Source organism: Lithobates pipiens, unplaced genomic scaffold (assembly GCF_037356315.1).
Source record: "Lithobates pipiens isolate NorthernLeopardFrog02 unplaced genomic scaffold, aLitPip1_a1.2 Scaffold_8, whole genome shotgun sequence".
NCBI lineage: Eukaryota > Metazoa > Chordata > Amphibia > Anura > Ranidae > Lithobates > Lithobates pipiens.
The window spans coordinates 384,052,007-384,076,443 of NW_027507903.1; the positions used below are offsets into that span (position 1 = coordinate 384,052,007).

A 24,437-nucleotide genomic window follows, 5' to 3' on the forward strand; every position below is an offset into this window, starting at 1 on the left:
TCATATTATCAGTTTATTTCTCACACACAGCATATGCATAACACAAATTACACCCCAAAACACATTCTGCTATTACTCCCGAGTACGGCGATACCACATGTGTGAGACTTTTACACAGTGTGGCCACATACAGAGGCCCAACATGCAGGGAGCTCCATCAGGCGTTCTGGAGCACCCAGGACAATTCTGACATTTCTCTCCTACATGTAAAAATCATCATTTATTTGCTAGAAAATTACAAAGAATGCCAAAACATTATATATGTTTTTTAGCAAACACCCTGGAGAATACAATGGTGGTCGTTGCAACTTTTTATTTCGCACGGTATTTGTGCAGCAATTTTTCAAATGCTTTTTTTTTTTTTTTAAACAGTTTTGTGCTTAAAAAAAAAAACACAGTAAAGTTTTAGATTTTTTTTACTGGTTATATGTTTTGAGTTACAGAGGAGGTCTAGGGCTAGAATTATTGCTCTCGCTCTAACGTTCGCAGCGATACCTCACATGTGTGGTTTGAACACCGTTTTCATATGTGGGCGGGACTTACGTATGCGTTCGCTTCTGCATGCGAGCACATGGGGACAGGGGCGCTTTAAAAAAAATAAAAATTTTATTGTTCATTTTACTTTATTTATTTTAGTTTGACTTTTTTCCCCCAAAAATAATTTTTTTGATCACTTTTATTCCTATTACAAGGAATTTAAACATCCCTTGTAATAGGAATATGGCATAACAGGTCCTCTTTACAGTGAGATATGGGGTCAATAAGACCCTGCATCTCACCTCTAAGCTGGGAAGCCTGAAAAAAAATAAAAAAATAAAAAAAAGATTCTGCCTTTGATCGTATTGGCGAGTCGGTAGAAGCACCAGAGGGCGGCGGGAGGGGGGGATGTCTATTGGTATCACCGACTATGGCTGGGTATCTCCGAGTATGGCTGGGTATCTCCGAGTATGGCTGGGTCCCCCAGCACATTGAATCAACCCCAGCACAACCCATCGCTCCCAAAGCACATTGCATCGCCCAAAGCACATTGCATCACCCCCAACAGATCGAATCGCATCAGCACATCGAATCTCTTCACCCCAACACCTCGAATCCCATTGCCCAATCGCATCACATCTCCCCAGAACATCGAATCGCCCCCAGCACATCACATTGAATCGCATCACCCCAGCACATCGCATCGCCCCCCAGCGAATTGCATCTCCCCCAGCACATCGAATCGCATCTCCCCCAGCACATCGAATCACATCTCCCCAGCACATCGAATCACCCCCAGCGCATCGCATCTCCCAAAGTACATTGCATCACCCGCAACACATCGAATCGCATCGCCCCCAGGACATCACATCGAATCGCATCGCCCCAGCACATCGCATCGCCCCCCAGCACATCGCATCACATTGCTCCCAGCACATAGAATCGCATCTCCCCCAGCACATCGAATCGCATCACCCCCAGCACATCGAATTGCATCTCCCCCAGCACATCGAATCACATCTCCCACGAACATCGAATCACCCCCAGCACATCGCATCACCCCAAAGCACATTGCATCACCCCCAACACATCGAATTGCATCAGCACATCGAATCGCTTCACCCCAACACCTAGAATCCCATTGCCCAATCGCATCACATCTCCCCAGAACATCGAATCGCCCCCAGCACATCACATTGAATCGCATCACCCCAGCACATCGCATCGCCCCCCAGCGAATTGCATCTCCCCCAGCACATTGAATCGCATCTCCCCCAGCACATCGAATCACATCTCCCCAGCACATCGAATCACCCCAGCGCATCGCATCTCCCAAAGTACATTGCATCACCCGCAACACATCGAATCGCATCGCCCCCAGGACATCACATCGAATCGCATCGCCCCAGCACATCGCATCGCCCCCCAGCACATCGCATCACATTGCTCCCAGCACATAGAATCGCATCTCCCCCAGCACATCGAATCGCATCACCCCCAGCACATCGAATTGCATCTCCCCCAGCACATCGAATCACATCTCCCACGAACATCGAATCACCCCCAGCACATCGCATCACCCCAAAGCACATTGCATCACCCCCAACACATCGAATTGCATCAGCACATCGAATCGCTTCACCCCAACACCTAGAATCCCATTGCCCAATCGCATCACATATCCCCAGAACATCTAATCGCCCCCAGCACATCACATCGCATCGCCCGCAGCACATCAGCACATCCAATCGCTTCGCCCCAACACATCGAATCCCATCGCCCAATCGCATCTCCCCAGAACATCGAATCTCCCCAAAGCCCATTGCATTACCCAAAACACCTTACATCAGAGTCCCACTTTATAGCAGAGTATCGCCCCCTTGCATCAGAGTGTGGCAGAGTGCCCCCTTACACATACACTATATTGTCAAAAGTATTAAGACACCTGCCTTTACACACGAACACACACAAACTTTAATGGAATATCAGTCTTCGTCCATAGGGTTCAATATTTAGTTGGCACACTCTTTGCAGTTCTAACAGCTTCAACTATTCTGGGAAGGCTGTCTACAAGGTTTAGGAGTGTGTCTATGGGAATATTTGACCATTCTTCCAATAGTACATTTGTGAGGTCAGGCACTGATGTTGGACGAGAAAGGCCCATCTCGCAGCCTTCACTCTATTTCAACCCAAAGGTGTTTTATTGGGTTGAGGTCAGGACTCTGCATTCCAGTCATGTTCCTCCACCCCAAACACGCTCATCCATGTCTTTATGGATCTTGCTTTGTGCACTGGTCTAAATCACTTGGTGGAGGGGGGATTATGGTGTGGTGTTGTTTTTCAGGGGTTGGGCTTGGCCCCTAAATTCCAGTGAAGGCAACACTTAAGGTGTCAGCATACCAAGAAATGTTGGACAATTTCATGCTCTCAACTTTGTGGGAAGTTTGAGGAAGGCCCCTTTCTGTTCCAACATGACTGTGCACCAGTGTACAAAGCATAATCCATAAAAGACATGGATGAGCGAGTTTGGGGTGGAGGAGCTTTACTGGGCTGGACAGATTCTTGACCTCAACCCAATAGAACACCTTTGGGATGAAATAGAGCAGAGAATCCCGAGCCAAGCCTACTCATCCACATCAGTGCCTGACTCCACAAATGCTCTTCCTGGAAGAATGGTCAAACATTCCCAAAGACACACACCTAAACCTTGTGGTCAGCCTGCCCAGAAGAATTGAAGCTGTTGTAGCTGCAAAAGGGTGGGCCAATCCTCATTGACCACCAAGGGGAGACGTGCTGCCCATCACTGAGCACCAAGGGGAGACGTGCTGCCCATCATTGACCACCAAGAGGAGACGTGCTGCCGATCATTGACCACCAAGGGGAGACGTGCTGCCCATCATTGACCACCAAGGGGAGACATGCTGCCCATCATTGACCACCAAGGGGAGACGTGCTGCCCATCATTAACCACCAAAGGGAGACATGCTGCCCATCATTGACCACCAAGGGGAGACATGCTGCCCATCATTGACCACCAAGGGGAGACATGCTGCCCATTGACCACCAATGGGATGAACGTGCCCTGGAGTTAAAGGCTAAATGCATCTTTAAAGAAAAATAAATGTATAAAATGAAGAAAAAATGTGTACCCTTCACTTACTTTAGATCGAACAGCAGCCCAGCCATACTGGATCATTCCAGTCAGAAGGAAGAAAGAAATGACTGCAGATCCAGAACTTCCGATTGCCTTTTATATTGTTTCACAAAGATAACACCAAAGACACCAAACTATGGTCATGTGGACGCATTTCACACATACATCTTGTGCTCATTCCAGTCATCTGCAACGAGATATTGGTAACATTAAAAAACACAAGGAGGATGATATAGGGCTTTAGGCCCCGATTATTGCATTAACAACCTTTAAAACACACTGCACTCAATTGTAATATTGACAAGCTAGGCATTTTAAAACAATAAAATGCTTTCCTGGCTTGTAAATAAATAAAGCATTCAGCAGTAAAAATATACATAATTTTCACATTAAACAATATGGTTCTAATGCTAACTAATAACCGTACTAAAGCCTAACAAAAAAATCAAAATAAATCAATTATGTGCATTGTGTCTGAATACTGCTCTGTTGGGACCACAAAGAGCTGGAAACCAACGGGAAATCAATCGCAATGCATTCTATGCTGTGCCAGGCTGGGCATGAATCAGCAGCAAAGGGCAAATTAATGGCATTGTATACAAACAATGCTACCGTGGGCTTGGGAGGGGGTCCTGTCGAAAGCCTAGCTGCAACAAATGGGCAGCAAGAAATATATGTGCATTGCATCTGAACACTGCTCTGTTGGGACCACAGAGAGCCTGAAACGGGAAATCAGTTGCAATACATTCTATGCTGCGCCAGACTGAGTATGAATCAGCAGCAAAGGCCGAATTAATGGCATTGTATAAAACCAATGCTACAGTGGGCTTGATTGTGCAACACATCATTTGCATTTCATATAACTGGCTCCCCTAGAGCAGCCAATCACTATCTGCATTGCTTATGAATGCTGCTTTGTTGGGACCACAAAAAGCATATGCGCAAGGTGAAATAATTTGCAATGCATTCTACACTGCTCCAAGTTGGGCATATAAATGTGTAGTGGAGGGGAATTAATGGCATTGTAAACAAACAATGCTTCAGTGGGCTTGATTGCACAACACATCATTTGAATTTCATATAAACCAAAGGTCGGCTCTAGTAGAGCAGCCATTTACTATTTACCGTATATACTCGAGTATAGGCCGACCCGAATATAAGCCGAGGCCCCCAATTTACCCCCAAAAAAACTGGCAAACTTATTGACTCGTGTATAAGCCGAGGGTGAGACATGCCTGTCCATCCCTGTGTGTGTGTCCGTCCATCCCTGTGTGTCCGTCCATCCCTGTGTGTCCGTCCATCCCTGTGTGTCCGTCCATCCATCCCTGTGTGTGTGTGTGTCCATCCATCCATCCATCCCTGTGTGTGTGTGTCTCCATCCATCCATCCATCCATCCCTGTGTGTGTGTGTCTCCATCCATCCATCCATCCATCCCTGTGTGTGTGTGTCTCCATCCATCCATCCATCCCTGTGTGTGTGTGTATCCATCCATCCCTGTGTGTGTGTGTGTCTCCATCCATCCATCCATCCGTGTGTGTGTGTCTCCATCCGTGTGTGTGTGTGTGTGTGTGTGTGTGTGTGTGTGTGTGTGTGTGTCCAGCCTACCTGTGTCCCGAGCCTTTGTCCCGAGCCTCCGTCCCGTGTCGTGCCTTGCCTTCGTCCCGTCCCGTCCCGTCCCGTCCCGTGCCGTGCCTTGCCTTGCCTCCGTCCCGTGCCCTCTTCGTCGGCGGCCATTGTAAAATTCAAAAGCCGCGCCTCCTCCTTCGCCTGTGATAGGCGGAACACTGAATTTCCCAGCAGCCTGTGTTCCGCCTATCACGGACGTCGTATCATCCTCGTCCGTAGTACGAGGATGAGCGGATGCCCGTGATAGGCGGAACACAGGCTGCTGGGAAATTCAGTGTTCCGCCTATCACAGGCGAAGGCGGAGCCGGAGGCGCGGCTTTTGAATCATAGAATGGCCGCTGTCTGTCTGCTCGACACGCTGATCGAGCGGGCAGACAGCGATGACTCGAGTATAAGCCGAGGGGGGCACTTTCAGCCTCAAAAAAGAGGCTGAAAATCTCGGCTTATACTCGAGTATATACGGTACATTGCCTATGAAATCTGCTCTGTTGGGACCACAGAGCATATGCGCAAGGGGAAATCACTGGCAATGCATTCTACAAGGTGGGCATACTAATGAGCAGCAAACGGGTAGTTAACAGCATTATATACAAACAATGCTACAGTGGGCTTGGGAGGGGGTCCTGTCTAAATCCTGCTCTAGCAAATGAGCAGCAAGTGATATCTATGTGCATTGTGCCTGAACCCTACTCTGTTTTTGCTTGCTACTGGCTACACTATACATGGACATTAATGAATAGTTTTCATTGAAAACTTTCATATGGTTTAAATTATGGACGTTTAAACCTATTTGTGTGGGAATGGCATGTGTCATACCTTTTCCCCTATGGGGAGAAAACATCTTAACCCAGTCCCCAAAGTCTGAACCACGAATAGGGCACGTTGATTTTGGCCTGGCCAAAGTTTGTTGGCTGTAGTATGGTGCCCTCATACTCTAACCAAGAAAAGCTAAGATCCATTCCAAGATCAAAACACCGAATTCGCAGGAAGAAAGGATGAACAGTTAGAATAGGATCTGCCATTCACTTCATAGGCCATAACCAAACATTTGGACTGCTTGCCATGTTGCCCTAGAAGCAGTTGGAAGAGAGACTGAATCAGATCTAGCCCGGCCTTCTCAGAGGAATGAGCACTCTTCCGCCAATCCAGCATGAACTGAGATTGACCCAGTCCCTCAGCCTTCTACTTCAGAACAACCTAGCAACCAGACTAGAGGCTTAATTATAGCTTACAATTGAAATGTAAGATGGTCTTCCAACAGCCGCCCTTTACTTCCAGAGAGCGGGGGCTCTCTGTAGACTTTCCCAAGAGGGATCAGACTGAAATCACTGCTCTTTCTTATTCCTAACTCCATCCAGCAATATTTTTGGGTCCACAAAATTCAGTGGGTAAACCCAAGCAATGAGTTCTGATTAAAGCTCATAACTCAGACACTGCTTCTATAGCATGTTAGACAATTTATTTTATCATCCTTAACCACTTAAGGACCGCCGCATGGCAATGTACGTCGGTGCAATGGCACCGACAGACACAAGGGCAGCACAGTGGTGTAGTGGTTAGCACTCTCACCTAGCAGTAAGAAGGTTCACTGGTTCAAATCCCAACCACAACACTACCTGCCTGGAGTTTGCATGTTCTCCCTGTGCCTGTGTGGGTTTCCTCTGGGTACTCCGGTTTCCTCCCACAATCCAAAGACATGCAGGTAGGTTAATTGGCCTCTGTCCAAAATTGGCCCTAGTATATGCATGGGGACCTTGGATTGTGGGCTCCTTGAGGGTAGGGACCAATGTGAGTGTGCAATGTACAGGAATAGGGACAATTGTAGACACTCACTCAGGTTGAACTGGATGGACTGGTGTCTTTTTTCAACCTAACTAACTATGAAACTATGAAACTATGAAAGCACGTACATGTACGTGCTCGCCTTCCAGTGGGTGGGGGGTCCGATCGGGCCCCCCTCCCGCTGGATGCGGCGGTCTGTTTCGCTTCAGGAGCGATCCGGGATGAGGGGATGGCCGTTGGTTTCTGGCCATCCCCTCTCGATCGCTCCTGGCGATTGAGAAGCTTCCCCCGCTGTGTATAGTAAACACAGGCAGGGAGGAAGTGATGTCATTCTCCTTGGGGCGGTCTTATTGACCGGACTACGAGGAGAACAGTGAAAGTAAGTGTGCACCAACACTACACTGACATGTAGGCACACATAGGCACACAAACCCCCCTCCCAGTCACAGTGTCACTGATTGCAGTGATCATTTATTTATTGATCACTGCATTTAGTGTCAGTTGTGACAGTAAAAGCTGTCAGGGCAGTTAATGTTAGGTCCGGGGTAGCCCCCTACCCCCCCACAATAAAGGTTTAACCCCCTGATTGCCCCTAGAGTTAACCCTTTCACCCCCTTTTGCCAGTGTCACTAAGCAATCGTTTTTCTGATCGCTGCATTAGTGTCACTGGTGCCGCTAAGTAGCTAGTTATTTTTTTAGGTTCACCGCCAGGTTTTTATAGCACTAGGTACCCCGATATACTACCCAATAACGGTTTTAACCCCCTGATTGCCCCTAGTTAACCCTTTCACCCCCTTTTGCCAGTGTCACTAAGCGATAATTTTTCTGATCGCTGCATTAGTGTCACTAGTGTCCCTAGGTAGCTAGTTATTTTTTTAGGTTCACCGCCAGGTTTTTGTAGTGCTAGGTATCCCGATATACTACCCAATAATGGTTTTAACCCCCTGATTGCCCCTAGTTAACCCTTTCACCAGCGATCACCGTGTAAGTGTCACTGGTGATGCTGGTTAGCCAGTTAGTTATTTAGGTTCCCCGTCAGGTTTTTATATAGCGCCAGGGACCCCCATATACTACCTAATAAAGATTTTAACCCGCTGATTGCCCCTAGTTAACCCTTTCACCAGTGATCACCGTATAAGTGTTATGGGTGACTCTGGTTAGTTAGTTTGCTTTTTATAGCAGCAGGGCACCCACCATTTATTACCCAATAAAGGTTTAACCCCCTGATCACCCGGCGGGTGATATCAATTAGGTTTTAGGGTCAGGGTCTGCGTCGCCCCAGGCAGCGCTAGGTTAGTGCCAGTACCGCTAACACCCACGCGCAAAGCATAAACCTCCCGTAGTGGTATAGAATCTGAACAGATCAATATCTGACTGATCAGATCTATACTAGTGTCCCCAGCAGTTCAGGGTTCCAAAAAAACGCATTGTTAGCGGGATCAGCCCAGATACCTTCTAGCACTTGCTTTTTGCCCCTCCACCCAGCCCACCCAAGTCCAGTATCGATCGATCACTGTCACTTACAAAACACTAAACACATAACTGCAGCGTTCGCAGAGTCAGGCCTGATCCCTGCGATTGCTAACAGTTTTTTTTGGTAGCGTTTTATATTTAAATCCGGAAGGCAATGCTTGGTTTTCGGGGTGCCGTACGCGGCTAGACTCCCAAAAACTCCCACATATGTGGTATCCCCGTACTTAGGAGAAGCAGCAGAATATATTTTGGGGTGCAATTCCACATATAACTATGGCATGTGTGAGCAATATATCATTTAGTGACAACTTTTTGTAAACTTTTTTTTTTGTGTCAATATTCAATCACTTGGGACAAAAAAAAATATTCAATGGGCTCAACATGCCCCTCAGCAATTTCCTTGGGGTGTCTACTTTCCAAAATGGGATCATTTGGGGGGGGTTTGTACTGCCCTGCCATTTTAGCACCTCAAGAAATGAGATAGACAGTCATAAATTAAAAGCTGTGTAAATTCCAGAAAATGTACTCTAGTTTGTAGACGCTATAACTTTTGCGCAAACCAATAAATATATACGCTTATTGACTTTTTTTTTACTAAAGACATGTGGCTGAATAAATTTTGCTCTAAATGTATGACTAAAATTGAGTTTATTTGATTTTTCTTATAACAAAAAGTAGAAAATATATTTTTTTCTCGAAATTTTCGGTCTTTTTCCATTTATATTGCAAAAAATAAAAATTGCAGAGGCAATCAAATACCATCAAAAGAAAGATCTATTTGTGGGAAGAAAAGGATGCAAATTTTGTTTGGGTACAACATTGCATGATCGCATAATTACCAGTTAAAGCAGTGCGAAATTGTAAAAAGACCTCTGGTCCTTAGGCTGACAATTGGTCCGGGGCTGAAGTGGTTAATTAGTTTTATGTAGGTACCCACCATCTGCTAATGTTGCAGGAGCAGAAAAGGGATTCCATCTTGCTTGAAGAGATCATGGCTTGCCATCTTGCTTGAAGAGATCATGGCTTGCCATCTTGCTTGAAGAGATCATGGCTTGCCATCTTGCTTGAAGAGATCATGGCTTGCCATCTTGCTTGAAGATTTAATGTCTTCCCATCTTGCTTGAAGTTTTCATGGCTTCCCATCTTGCTTGAAGATTTCATGGCTTCCCATCTTGCTTGAAGATTTCATGGCTACAGTGGGCTTGGGAGGGGGGGTCCTGTTTAAAGCCTAGCTGCAGGAAATGGGCAGCAAAAAATCTATGTGCATTGCGCCTGAACACTGCTGTTGATTGAGCTATATACTTTTTCATTCCTAACTCAGTCTAGCAATATTTTTGAGTCCACAAAATTGAGTGGTTAACCCAAGCAATGAGTTATGATTAAAGCTCATAACTCTGAAACAGCTTCTATAGCATGTTAGAAATTTTATTTTATCATCATCCATGATTTTTATGTAGGTACCCACCATCTGCTAATGCTGCAGAAGCAGAAAAGGGATTCCGCCTTGCTTGGAGTGTGCCTGGCTTCCCATCTTGCTTTGAGAGATCATAGCTTCCCATCTTGCTTGAAGATTTCATGGCTTATCAAAAAGTCACGAAAAAGAGAAAATTTACAATGGCATTATGCTTACTTATCCAGAGATAATGAAATCTGAGGTTTGGGTTAAAAATACACAAACGAAATCATGGCACGATATACATTTTTTTAACTGTTAACCTAAAATGCTTACTTCATGGTTAAACCGGGCTTAATAATAAGGTTAAATATAGACAGGCACAGGGAGAACATGCAAACTCCAGGCAGATAGTGTCATGGTTGGGATTTGAACCAGCAACCCTTCTTACTTCTAGATGAGAGCGCTAACCACTACACCACTGTGCTGCCCAAACCACTGTGCTTCAATATCTCCAGGTTACTTAACCCCTGAATCTCTAAAGCTGGCCATGCACATGTCAGTTTTTTAATTCAGCTAGTGGGTTAAATTTAAAAAACAACACCTGACTGGATTCCTCCATCCACACACTCAATGTGGGTGCTGGAATCCTCTCCACTGTATTATTGAATTCTGACAGCAGGAAGGCTACCTTTCTGTCAAAATATACAGATCATCTCTCCAGCCTACAGCCCTGACTGATTGGGAATATCCTGACTTCTGTTCAACCACAGTGGCCACACATGGATCCAAATTCATCTTTAGTTACTCTTATGCCGCGTACACACGATCAAACAAGCGGGTGGAAAAGTCCGGCAAACTCAAGTCCGCCGGACAATCCCCCCGTGTGTAGGCTCCGGCATACTTTTTTTTTTTTGTAATTCCTTTATTGAATGCAAGAAGAAAAAAACAGGCACATGGACAACAGTGATATAACAGACATAGTTCCAAAACAAAAACATCCTAGTATCCTAATAGCACCTGGGTGGGAGATATAGAGACCATCCCAGATTTAAGCTTAAACATAACCTGAAAGCATTCCTGGACAGGGGGCTAAATTCCCCTCTACGACCTCTGACACCAATAGGCAATGTGAACCCACCCAGGTGAGCTGTAATCATTGCATGGCCATGCAGTACAGTAAGATGCACAACATTTTTTGTCATTTTATAAAGAAAGGAAAGAGGAGGGAGATGGGCGATGGGCCGGGCCCCAGGCGGGCAGAGCTTACACTAATAAAAACTAGTAATTTCCGGAGAGGCCCACAACCCACCTTGTCCTACATAGATTAGCCGGTAAAATCAACTGTGAAGGAAAAAGGACTGAATAGGTGGAGAAATAGAGGGGAAGGGGTTGTTGAAAAAGGGGGACTACAAGGGTGGACAAGTGGAAGGGGGGTCAGAGAGAAAGGGAGAGGAACCAGAACAGAGAGACATAACAAGTATAGGAAACAATAGGAGACTTCAGGCAGACTGCAGCAAAGGAACCTGACACAAAAGAAAAAAGAGCAGAGTAATGACCATGGGCGTCATCCGGCTGCAGGGGGGGGGGGCAAGGGGGCTCAGGAACCAAAGAAAAGAGACCCTCTCTCAACGGGCGTCCATAGCCACCTCCCGGAGATAAGCCTCAGTGTAAGTGAAATGTTGCCATGGTCTCCAGGTCTCACGGAAGGCCTCCTCCCCATTATGAAGCGTCGCTGTGAGGTCTGCCATATCTCTTAATTCGTTCACTTTAGAGAACCATAGAGACTTAGCCGGTGGGTTCTCCGATCTCCAGCACAAAGGGATGCAGGCCTTCGCCGCATTCAGCAATTGAATAGTCAAAGAGTTCCTATACTTCTTAATGGATCGCTCCGACAGGTGCAGCAGACAGGCCGCAGGATTCCCCTCCAGGGAGACACCCGTCAGACGACCGATCGTGTTGGTCACCTCACGCCAGAAGGGGACCAGCTTGGGACAGGCCCAAAAGACATGCAACATGGTTCCCTCCGCCCCCCCACAACGCCAGCCAAACCACGTCAACGTAAGTGAATGCCAATGCAGGAGATCTGCCCTTAAGCGATCCACCAAAGGCACAAAATTGGCTGAGTAGAGGGTCGCTGGGTCGGGGGTAACATCTACTCCGAGGTAGCGGATATGATCCGTAGCCCACCGCAGCGGGTACGTCCCCTGCAGACGCCGAACCACCTCTCCCCCCACGGTGATGTTAAGGATGGAGGATTTAGTTAAATTGATTTCGAATAAAGAGAGGGAACCATACTCCGCCAGAGAGGATAGCAGGGTAGGCAGTGACGTAAGAGGGTCCGTTAAAAAGAAAATCAAGTCGTCCGCAAATGCGGCCACCTTGTGAGTGCCTGACGCCTTAGCATATCCAGCAATGTCCGTATTTGACCGAATATGACACAGAAGGGGTTCAAGAGACAGAATAAAAATCAGTCCGGCATACTTTTTTGACCCGAAAGTACGGCGGACTTAGAAAGTAGTTTTGCACTCCAATCTTCCCGCTGGACTCACATTTCGACGGACAATCCGGCCGTGTGTGTGCCAGTCTGCCGTACTTTTGAATTGAACGGACTTTTCCCGCCCGGAGAAAAGTCCGCTCATTTCGAGCGGGTCTCCGGGTAGGCGGGGCCCGCGAAGGAGACGCCGCTCGCCCCGCCACCTGGTATGGACTTAAAGGGGAACCCCAACGCCGAAAAAAAAATCGGCGTGGGGGTCCCCCCCAAGTCCACAACAAACCCTTGTCCGAGCACGCTACCCGGCCAGCCAGGAAAGGAGGGGCGAGCAAACGCCCCCCCTCCTGAGCCGTACCAGGCCGCGTGCCCTCAACATGGGGGGTGCCTTGGGGATGTGGGGGCCGCGCGGCCCCCCCACCCCAAAGCACCTTGTCCCCATGTTGATGAGGACAAGGGCCTCTTCCCGACAACCCTGGCCGTTGGTTGTCGGAATCCGAATAAGGGGGCCCCTGGATACTGGCCCCCCACCCTATGTGAATGAGTATGGGGTACAATGTACCCCTACCCATTCACCTGTAAAATAAAGTACAAAACAAAAACACAACACAAGATAAAATAATTTATTGCACAGCTCAGGGGGTCTTCCATCTTCGGGGGTCTTCTCGCAGGACTCCTCCACTATCTTCTTGTAGCTTTTTTACTAGCGGAGGAGTCCGGCTTTCTTCCTCGCTGCCGCCCTCTTCTTTCTGACTTCGGGGGTCTTGTCCCCCTCTTCTGTCGCCTCTGTCACCGCCGCCGCCGCCTTCTGTTCTGTTCTTCTCTTCTTCTTCTTCTTCAGATGTTGCCTCGTCGAGTCCTCCGCTCACAATGGCTCTGACCGGGCACGTGGCGACTTATATAGGGACATCACCGGATGATGTCCCCGCCTATTATGATGTGACAGTCCCAGCATCCGACACAGTAACAGTCTCAACCCTCTTGACAAATGCCAAGATGGTCACCTTGGCAAACAAGCAGAAAAATAAAACAAGTCGTCGACGCCAACATATTAAAAAAAGCCTGTGGCACTTGTTATTCCCAGGCGGTCTCCCATCCAGGTATAACCAAGGCCCATCCCTGCTTAGCTGAGATCAGACGAGATCGGGCGCATTGAGTGTGATGTGGCCGTAGGTGATCTTGCCGGCCACTCTCAACCCTCTTGACAAAGGCCAAGATGGTCACCTCGGCAAACAAGCAGAAAAATAAAACAGGTCGTCGACGCCAACAACATATTTAAAAAAAGCCTACGGCACAAGGTACTCCCAAGCAGTCTCCCATCCAGGTACTAACCAGGCCCGACCCTGCTTAACATCCAAAATCAGACGAGATCAGGCGCGTTCAGGGTGAAGTGGCTGTAGGCGATCTTGCTGGCCACTCTCAACCCTCTTGACAAACGCCAAGATGGTCACCTCGGCAAACAAGCAGAAAAAAAAAACAGGTCGTCGATGCCAACAACATATTAAAATAAAGCCGACGGCACCTGGTATTCCCAGAAGGTCTCCCATCCAGGTACTAGCCAGGCCCAAACCTGCTTAGCATCCGAGATCAGAGGAGATCGGGCACATTCAGGGTGATGAGGCTGTAGGTGGTTTTGCTTACCACTCTTAACCCTCTTGACAAACGCCAAGATGGTCACTTCGGCAAACAAGCAGAAAAATAAAACAGGTCGTCGACGCCAACAACATATTAAAAAAAGGCTACGGCACCTGGTATTCCCAGGAGGTCTCCCATCCAGGTACTAACCAGGCTCAATCCTGCTTAGCATCCGAGATCAGATGAGATTGGGAACATTCAGGGTAATGTGGCCATAAGAGGTCTTGCTGTCCACTCTCAACCCTCTTGGCAAACGCCAAGATGGTCACCTCGGCAAACAAGCAATAAAATAAAACAGGTCGTCGACGCCATCAACATATTAAAAAAAGCCTATGGCACCTGGTATTTCCAAAGGTCTCCCATCCAGGGACTAACCAGACCTGACCCTGCTTAGCATCCGAGATCAAACGATATGTGGCGCATTCAGGGTAATGTGGCATTAGGCGATCTTGCTTGCCACTCTTAACCCTCTTGACAAACGCCAAGATGGTCACCTCGGCAAACAAGCAGTAAAATAAAACAGGTCGTCGATGCCAACAACATATTAAAAAAAGCCGACAGCACCTGGTACTCCCGAGCAGTCTCCCATCCAGTTACTAACAAGGCCCGACCCTGCCTAACATCTGAAATCGGGCGTATTCAGGGTGATGTGGCCGTAGGCAATCTTGCTAGCCGCTCTCAACCCTCTTGACAAACGCCAAGATGGTTATCTTGGCAAACAAGCAATAAATTAAAACAGGTCGTCGACGCCAACAACATATTAAAAAAAGCCTACGGCACCTGGTATTACAAGGCGGTCTTACAAGAATGGACCAGAGGGGCGAAAAGTGACTGGATTTCATGTTTAAAAAGCCAAGAAACTGCATAGCTAACTGCCATTTCCTGAAACCGGAAGTGACCTCCTCCACACCGGAATTTTTTTTAAATATGTTGTTGGCGTCCTGTTTTATTTTTCTGCTTGTTTGCCGAGGTGACCACCTTGGCATTTGTCAAGAGGGTTGAGAGTGGCCTGCAAGATGGCCTACGGCCATATCACCCTGAATGCCCCCTATCTCATCTGATTTCAGATAAGCAGGGTCGGTCCTGGTTAGTACCTGGATGGGAGAACGCTTGGGAGTTCCAGGTGCCGTAGGCTTTTTTAAATATGTTGTTGTCGTCGACGTCCTGTTTAATTTTTCTGCTTGTTTGCCGAGGTGCCCATCTTGGCGTTTGTCAAGAGGGTTGAGAGTGGCCACCAAGATTGCATACAGCCACATCACCCTGAATGCGCTCGATCTCGTTTGATCGCGGATGCTAAGCAGTGTCGGGCCTTGTTAGTAACTGGATGGGAGACCGCTCGGGAGTACCAGGAGCTGTAGGCTTTTTTTAATATGTTGTTGGCAACAACGAACTGTTTTATTTTTCTGCTCGTTTGCCGAGGTGACCATCTTGGCGTTTGTCAAGAGGGTTGAGAGTGGCCAGCAAGATTGCCTACAGCTTCATCACCCTGAATGCGCCCTATCTCGTCTGATCTCAGATGCTAAGCAGGGTCGGGCCTGCTTAGTAGCTGGATGTGAGACCGCCTGGGAATACCAGGTGCCGTAGGCGTCTTTTTAATATGTTGCTGACGTCGAGGACCTGTTTTATTTTTCTGCTTGTTTGCCAAGGTGACCTTCTTGGCGTTTTTCAAGAGGGTTGAGAAAGGGCCAGCAAGATCGCCCATGGCCACATCACCCTGAATGCGCCCGATCTCGTCCGATCTCGAATACTAAGCAGGGTCGGGCCTGGTGAGTACCTGCATGGGAGACAGCCTGGGAATAACAGGTGCTGTGGGCGATTTTTTAATATGTTGCTGGCGTCAACTACCTGTTTTATTTTTCTGCTTGTTTGCTGAGGTGACCATCTTGCCGTTTGTCAAGAGGGTTAAAATGGAAGTAAACCCTTCCAAACAACTTTGACCTACAGGTAAGCCTAGATTAAGGCTTACCTGTAGGTCCAAGTAATATCTCCTAAACCTATATGGTTTAGGAGATATTTGCCCGAAAATGGGCACCGCTGTCTACGGCGCATGCGCCGTAGACAGCGGCGCGCATGCGCACTAAATGCGGCAAGTCCAAGAATGGATTTGCCAAATTTGTCGACTCCCGTGCGCATGCGCGGGAGTGACGTCATCGCGGCCTCGCCGTATGACAGCGGCGGAGCTGCGAGGCGCGACTCCCGTGCGCATGCGCGGGAGTGACGTCATCGCGGCTTCGCCGCTGTCATTGGTCGGAGCTGCGAGACGCCACCAGCAAGATGGACGCGGCGGACTACAGGGATCAGCGGCGACTTCGCTGGCTCCTGTGTCAGGTAAGTGACACATAATGAGCTACTATGCGATGCATAGTAGTCCATTATGCTTTACCTTTGCAGGGAAAAAAAGAGGAAGTAAACCCATCAGGGTTTACTTCCTCTTTAAAAGTGGACAGAAAGATCATCTAAGGCCACATCACCATGAATTTGCCCTATCTCGTCTGATCTTGCATGCTAAGCAGGGTTGGGCCTGTTTAGTCCCTGGATGAGAGACCTTTGGGAATACCAGGTGCCGTAGGCTTTTTTTTAATATGTTGTTGGCATTGACGACCTGTTTTATTTTTCTGCTTGTTTGCGAAGGTGATCATCTTGGCTTTTGTCTAGAGGGTTGAGAGTGGCGAGCAAAATTGCCTATAGTCATATCACCCTGAATGCGCCAGCTATCGTCTGATCTCGGATGCTAAGCAGGGTCGGGCCTGGTCAGTAACTGAATGGGAGACCGCCTGGGAATATCAGGTGCCGTAGGCTTTTTTTAAAATATGTTGTTGGCATCGACGACCTGTTTTATTTTACTGCTTGTTTCCCGAGGTGACCATCTTGGCGTTTGTCAAGAGGGTTGAGAGTGGCCAGCAAGACCGCCTACGGCCACATCACCCTGAAAGTGCTCGATCTCATCTGATCTCGGATGCTAAGCAGGGTCAGGCATGGTTAATACCTGGATGGGAGACCTGCTGGAAATACCAGGTGCCATAGGCTTTTTTTTAATATGTTGTTGGCGTCGGCGACCTGTTTTATTTTTCTGCTTGTTTGCCGAGGTGACCATCTTGGCGTTTGTCAAGAGGGTTGAGAGTGGCCAGCAAGATCGCCTACAGCTTCATCACCCTGAATGCACCCTATCTCGTCTGATCTCAGATGCTAAGCAGGGTCGGGCCTGCTTAGTAGCTGGATGTGAGACCGCCTGGGAATACCAGGTGCTGTAGGCGTCTTTTTAATATGTTGTTGGCGTCGACGACCTGTTTTATTTTTCTGCTCGTTTGCCGAGGTGACCATCTTGGCGTTTGTCAAGAGGGTTGAGAGTGGTCAGCAAAATCGCCTACAGCCTCATCACCCTGAATGTGCCCAATCTCCTCTGATCTCGGATGCTAAGCAGGTTTGGGCCTGGTTAGTACCTGGATGGGAGATCTTCTGGGAATACCAGGTGCCGTAGTCTTTATTTTAATATGTTGTTGGCGTCGACGACCTGTTTTAATTAAGCCTCTAGTCTGGTTGCTAGGTTGTTCTGAAGTAGAAGGCTGAGGGACTGGGTCAATCTCAGTTCATGCTGGACTGGCGGAAGAGTGCTCATTCCTCTGAGAAGGCCGGGCTAGATCTGATTCAGTCTCTCTTCCAACTGCTTCCAGGGCAACATGGCAGGCAGTCCAAATGTTCGGTTATGGCTTATGAAGTGAATGGCAGATCCTATTCTAACTGTTCATCCTTTCTTCCTGGGAATTCGGTGTTTTGATCTTGGAATGGTTCTTAGCTTTTCTTGGTTAGAGTATGAGGGCACCATACTACAGCCAACAAACTTTGGCCAGGCCAAAATCAACGTGCCCTATTCATGGTTCAGACTTTAGGGACTGGGTCAAGATGTCTTCTCCCCATAGGGGAAAAGGTATGACACATGCCATTCCCACACAAATAGGTTTAAACGTCCATAATTTAAACCATATGAAAGTTTTCAATGAAAATTATTCATTAATGTCCATGTATAGTGTAGCCAGTAGCAAGCAAAAACAGAGTAGGGTTCAGGCACAATGCACGTAGATATCACTTGCTGCCCATTTGCTAGAGCAGGACTTAGACAGGACCCCCTCCCAAGCCCACTGTAGCATTGGTTTTATACAATGCCATTAATTCGCCTTTTGCTGCTGATTCAGACCCAGTCTGGCGCAGCATAGAATGTATTGCGACTGATTTCCCGTTTCAGGCTCTCTGTGGTCCCAACAGAGCAGTGTTCAGATGCAATGCACATAGATTTCTTGCTGCCCATTTGTTGCAGCTAGGCTTTCGACAGGACCCCCTCCCAAGCCCACGGTAGCATTGTTTGTATACAATGCCATTAATTTGCCCTTTGCTGCTGATTCATTCCCAGCCTGGCGCAGCATAGAATGCATTGCGATTGATTTCCCGTTGCTTTCCAGCTCTTTGTGGTCCCAACAGAGCAGTATTCAGACACAATGCACATAATTGATTTATTTTTATTTTTTTGTTAGGCTTTAGTACGGTTATTAGTTAGCATTAGAACCATATTGTTTAATGTGAAAATTATGTATATTTTTACTGCTGAATGCTTTATTTTTTTAGAAGCCAGGAAAGCATTTTATTGTTTTAAAATGCCTAGCTTGTCAATATTACAATTGAGTGCAGTGTGTTTTAAAGGTTGTTAATGCAATAATCGGGGCCTAAAGCCCCATATCATCCTCCTTGTGTTTTTTAATGTTACCAATATCTCGTTGCAGATGACTGGAATGAGCACAAGATGCATGTGTGAAATGCGTCCACATGACCATTGTTTGGTGTCTTTGGTGTTATCTTTGTGAAACAATATAAAAGGCAAACGGAAGTTCTGGATCTGCAGTCATTTCTTTCTTCCTTCTGACTGGAATAATCCAGTATGGCTGGGCTGCTGTTCGATCTAAAGTAAGTGAAGGCTACACATTTTTTCTTCATTTTATACATTTATTTTTCTTTAAAGATACATTTAGCCTTTAACTCCAGGGCACGTTCAACCCATTGGTGATCAATGGGCAGCATGTCTCCCCTTGGTGGTCAATGATGGGCAGCATGTCTCCCCTTGGTGGTCAATAGGGATGAGCCGAAGACCCCCCTGTTCGGTTCGCACCAGAACTTTCGAACGGACCCCAAATTCGTACGAACGTTAGAACCCCATTGAAGTCTATGGGACTCGAACGTTCGAAATTAAAAGTGCTAATTTTAACGGCTAATATGCAAGATACTGTCCTAAAAAGGGTTTGGGGACCTGGCTCCTGCCCCAGGGGACATGGGTCAATGCAAAAAAAAGTTTTAAAAACGGCCGTTTTGGCGGGAGCACTGATTTTAATGACGATTAAAGTGGAAAAAAAAGTGAAACATTCCTTTAAATATGGTGCCTGGGGGGTGTCTGTAGTATGCCTGTGAAGTGCCACGTGTTTCCCGTGTTTAGAACAGTCCCTGCACAAAATGACATTTAACGGAAATAACGTCATTTAAAGCTGCTTGCGCTTTTAATGTTATATCTGGTTCCTGCAATATGGTTGAAAATCATTGAGAAAAATGGCATGGGTAGCCCTCCCTGCCCATTACCAGCCCCTTTGGGTCTTGTACGCATATTAAGGGGAACCCCGTACCCATATTAAAAAAAGGAAATGCGTGTGGCCCCCAGGCCCTATATACTTAGAACAGCCGTATACAGGCGGTGCAAACAAGACAGGGACTGTGTAGGTTTGTTGTGTTAAGTTGAATCTGTTTGTAATTTTCAACTGGTACATTTTTAAAGTGTAGCTGCAGTCCAAAAAATTTTTTTTAAGCTTTTTGGAAAACATAGGGAAGGGTTATCACCCCTGTATAATTTGTTTTGTTGTCCATCTTTTTTCATCTCACTTGCTGTTGTCTCCTTCCGTTTGCAAGTAGGAGAAGTTTGTAAGTTGGATGTTTGAAAGTAGGGGCCTGCCCTATATGCTCTGCAGAAATGGCGGAACAAGGTGTTGGTTTTGCCACAACATTGTAAGCCCTCAAAGTGACTTTTGCTGGGCGCTGGAGCGCTCTGCTGTGAACGATTATATCAAGAATTGTAATTACATGCATTTGTTGAACAGTGGTAGAAAAATTTACCTTTGGTGGTTGTGGTGCTGGTGCCACAACACTATAAGTCCTCACAGTTACTCTGGGTGGGCACAGGAACGGGCCCTTCTGTGAAATATTATATCAAGAATTGTAATTACATGTCCCTGTTAAACAGGGGCAGAAAAATTGGGCCTTTTGTGCTGGTGCCATGACACTGCAACCTCTCCCATATACTCTAGTTTTATTGCAGGAATTAGCCCTGCTGCAAAGCATTGCATCAAAAATTGTAATTAAATGCCCCTGTTAAACAGGGGCAGAAAAATTGGGCCTTAGGCACTGGTGCTGGTGCCACGACACTGCAACCTCTCCCATATACTCTTGTTTTATTGCAGGAATTAGCCCTGCTGCAAAGCATTGCATCAAAAATTGTAATTAAACACCCCTGTTAAACAGGGGCAGAAAAATTGGGCTGATGGCATCACCCAGAAACAGAAATGTTCTTCCAACATATCATCGGAGGAGGAAGAGGATAGACAATTAACATAACAGGACAGTCACTCAGCATCAGCATAGGCCAGTGATGGCGAACCTTGGCACCCCAGATGTTTTGGAACTACATTTCCCATGATGCTCCAGTACACTGCAGAGTGCCAGAGCATTATTGGAAATGTAGTTCCAAAACATCTGGGGTGCCAAGGTTCGCCATCACTGGCATAGGCAGTCTTGAAGGGATGTGATATTTCAAAAAAATTATTCGGTTACATCAGCTTCAGGTGCTTGGTAGCTGTGGGTGATCCAAGACTGATTCATCTTGATGAAGGTCAGTCGATCAACTGATTCGGTAGACAGCCGCACCCTGTGATCGGTAACAAAGCCACCAGCAGCACTGAAGGTGCGTTCCGAAAGAACGCTGGATGCAGGACAGGCCACTAGCTCAATTGCATACTGTGCAAGCTCTGGCCAGTGATCCATCCTCAAGACCCAGTAAGCCAGAGGATTTTCGGTGGGAAAGGTGTCCAAGTCTGACCTTGCCCCTAGGTATTCCTGCACCATGTAAATCAGACGCTGGCGATGGTTGCTGGAACCGATCATACCTTGGGGCTGCGGACTAAAAAATTGTCTGAAAGCATCAGTCAGACGACCACCTTCTCCACCGCTCCTTCTGACCGATGCCTCAGCAACACGTTGTCCAGGACCAGGAGTTTGTAACCTCCCAGTCTCTGGGAACGCGTTGCACAGACCTTTCTGCAAGGCCTCCCGGAGATGTCTCATCCTCTGCTCCCTCTGCGATGGCAAGATAAGGTCGGCAACCTTACCCTTGTACCGTGGATCAAGGAGAGTGGCCAGCCAGTAATGGTCCCTCTCCTTGATCCGAAGAATACGAGGATCCTTCCGCAGGCTTTGCAGGATCAGGGAGGCCATGCAGCGTAGGTTAGCTGAGGCATTCAGTCCGGAGTCCTCTGGGTCACTAAGGACAACATGATCCGCAGCTACCTCCTCCCAGCCACGTACAAGTCCACGTGTTTCTTGGGACTGTAATCATCCCTACAAGACTGCTGCTGCTGCTGCTGCTGATGCTGAGTGCCAGCCTCAACCTCCATGCTGACACAATCATCCTCCTCCTCCTCTTCCTCCTCCTCATCCTCTTCCTGTGTGATGGGTGGCACAGCAGGAACACTGTCTGGATAAAGGGGGCCTTGAGAGCCAAGGAAGTCCTCCTCTTCCTGCCTCTGTTCTGCCTCAAGTGCCCTGTCCATTATTCCACGCAGCGTATGCTCCAAGAGGTGGACAAGAGGTACAGTGTCACTGATGCATGCACTGTCACTGCTCACCATCCTTGTGGCCTCCTCAAACGGTGACAGGACAGTGCATGCATCCCTGATCATGCCCCACTGGCGTGGTGAGAAAAATCCGAGCTCCCCTGACCCTGTCCTGGTGCCGTAGTCGCACAGGTACTCATTGATGGCCCTCTGCTGCGTGTGCAGCCGCTGCAGCATGGCCAACGTTGAGTTCCACCTGGTGGGCATGTCACATATAAGGCGGTTCTTGGGCAGGTTCAACTCCTTTTGGAGCTCAGCCAGCCGAGCACAGGCATTAAATGATCGGCGGAAATGCACACAGACTTTCCTGGCCTGCTTCAGGACATCCTGTAAGCCGTGTACCTGCCCAAGAACCGCTGCACCACCAGGTTAAGGACATGAGCTACACAGGGCACATGGGTCAGTTGTCCCTGTCAGAGGGCGGAGAGGAGGTTGGTGCCATTGTCGCAAACCACCATTCCTGGCTTAAGCTGGCGTGGTGTCAACCACCTCTCGGCCTGCCCCTGCAGAGCTGACAAAACATCCGCCCCAGTGTGGCTCCTGTCCCCTAAACAAACCAGCGCAAGCACGGCATAGCATTGTTTTGCCTGCATACTTGCGTAGCCCCTGGAACGCCTACGGAGCACCGCTGGTTCTGAGGACAGAGCACTGGAAGAGGCCATGGAGGAAGAAGAAGAGGAGGGGGTGGAGGAGAGAGGTGTGTCACAACCAATAGTAGCATTTTGGAGGCGTGGTGGCGGAACAACCTCCAACACTACTGCACCTTGTCCTTCATCCTTCCCAGCTGCCAGAAGAGTGACCCAATGGGCCGTGAAATACAGGTAACGTCACTGTCCATGCCTGCTGGACCATGAGTCAGCGGTAATATGTACCTTACCGCTGACCGCCCTGTCCAGCGAGGCAAGGACATTGCCTTCCACATGCCGGTAGAGAGCCGGAATCGCCTTCCGTGAGAAAAAGTGGCGTTTGGGGACCTGCCACTGAGGAACCGCACATTGTACAAACTCACGGAAGGGGGCCGAGTCTACCAACTGAAAAGGCAGCAGTTGAAGTGCTAGCAATTTAGGCAAGCTAGCATTCAACCGCTGGGCATGTGGATGGCTGGGAGTGAACTTCTTTCGCCGGTCCAGCAGCTGGGGCAGGGACATTTGCCTGCTATAATCGGATGTGGGTGTACTGCTAGCAGAGTGCCCGGAAGCACTTGGCTGTGACACACCTAATTCTACACCTTCATTCCTCTCAGAGCAGGTTTCAGAGAGGACTGAAGGTCTAGTGGGGTTGGAGATGCCAGCTGATGAGGAGCAAGGAGAGGGCCGCTTTGTTCTTTGGTGTGGGTCTTTGAGGTACGCTTGCCAACGAGCTGCATGACAGGTCAACATATGTCTGGTCAAGCATGTGGTGCCCAAGCGGCTGATGTTTTGGCCACGCGAGATACGCTTGAGACATATGTTGCAAATAGCAGCGGTGCGATCTGATGCACTCGTCTCAAAAAAGGCCCACACCAAAGAACTTTTAGAATAATGCGCAGAGGCAGCACCCTGCACAGGCGGAGCTCTGCGGTGTGATTCAGTCGGTGTGCTGCCCCTAAGCTGGCCCCCGGAGGGCATCCTGCCTCGTTGGACATGTGCCTCCTCCTCCTCCTCCTCCTCGCTCCTACCAGGCACCCACGTGGAGTCAGTGCCCTCATCATCCTCTCCCTCTTCATCGCTGTAGCAAACCTGGCAGTATGCTGCAGCTTGTGGAACATGACTGCCAGATTGCTGTCCTTCTTGAGCATCCCCTCTCTCTGCATTCACGCTACTGCCTTCCTCTAGCTGAGTGTCATCATCAGAGGCTACAAAACACTGGGCATCCTCCTGGAGCATGTACCCAACACTGTGCTCAAAGAGTTCAGGAGACTCCTTTAGGAGGACGTGGTGGGTCTAGGGAAGGAGTCACTGATGATGACATTGAGAGGAGGGAAGACGATGCGTTGGCAGCTGCTTTGCTAGTACCCTGAGACTGGGTGAGAGAGGATGAGGAGGATGAAGATGGCTTGGTCATCCACTCTACCAAGTCATTGACATGTTGCAGCTCAACATGTCCAGCTGCCGAAAAGAAGGACAAGTGTGTCCCATGGCCACGTGCTGATGACAATGCACCGCGTCCACGACCAGCACTGTTGTCTCTAGACACAGAGCCTGCTTGCCCTCTTTTATCGGCTCGCGCCTGTCTGCCTCTCCTTGCTGGCCTTCCAGACATGGTAATGGCCTGAAGGGAGTTGGGTAAAAAAGCAGTTGGGTAGTGTATATTGTGCTAGAGGCACACAACACCCACTAACTTCTGCAGATGCCTTTATTATAGAACACCAGAGATAAAGGGGTATATACAGATGTATACTGTGCTGTGCTGGAGGCACACACAACTTCCAATAACTCCTGCAGATGGCAAGTGGGCTCAAATAGAGAAGAGCTATGTAGGTGGATATAGCGGTATGTACTGGGTACAGA

General features: G+C 48.1%; 11 pseudogenes; 8 read left to right on the forward strand and 3 right to left on the reverse strand.

Moving 5' to 3' along the window:
- Positions 1-13,680: 13,680 nt before the first annotated feature.
- LOC143965311 (5S ribosomal RNA) lies at positions 13,681-13,799 on the reverse strand (annotated as a pseudogene).
- Positions 13,800-13,907: 108 nt separating this feature from the next.
- LOC143965205 (5S ribosomal RNA) lies at positions 13,908-14,026 on the reverse strand (annotated as a pseudogene).
- Positions 14,027-14,133: 107 nt separating this feature from the next.
- LOC143964580 (5S ribosomal RNA) lies at positions 14,134-14,252 on the reverse strand (annotated as a pseudogene).
- A 799-nt stretch (positions 14,253-15,051) lies between these two features.
- Positions 15,052-15,167, forward strand: LOC143965457 (5S ribosomal RNA; annotated as a pseudogene).
- Positions 15,168-15,274: 107 nt separating this feature from the next.
- Positions 15,275-15,393, forward strand: LOC143965532 (5S ribosomal RNA; annotated as a pseudogene).
- Positions 15,394-15,500: 107 nt separating this feature from the next.
- LOC143965533 (5S ribosomal RNA) lies at positions 15,501-15,619 on the forward strand (annotated as a pseudogene).
- A 109-nt stretch (positions 15,620-15,728) lies between these two features.
- Positions 15,729-15,847, forward strand: LOC143965297 (5S ribosomal RNA; annotated as a pseudogene).
- Positions 15,848-16,712: 865 nt separating this feature from the next.
- LOC143965441 (5S ribosomal RNA) lies at positions 16,713-16,831 on the forward strand (annotated as a pseudogene).
- Positions 16,832-16,940: 109 nt separating this feature from the next.
- On the forward strand, positions 16,941-17,059 carry LOC143965286 (5S ribosomal RNA; annotated as a pseudogene).
- A 108-nt stretch (positions 17,060-17,167) lies between these two features.
- Positions 17,168-17,286, forward strand: LOC143965397 (5S ribosomal RNA; annotated as a pseudogene).
- Positions 17,287-17,394: 108 nt separating this feature from the next.
- Positions 17,395-17,513, forward strand: LOC143965318 (5S ribosomal RNA; annotated as a pseudogene).
- The last annotated feature ends 6,924 nt before the right edge of the window (positions 17,514-24,437 follow it).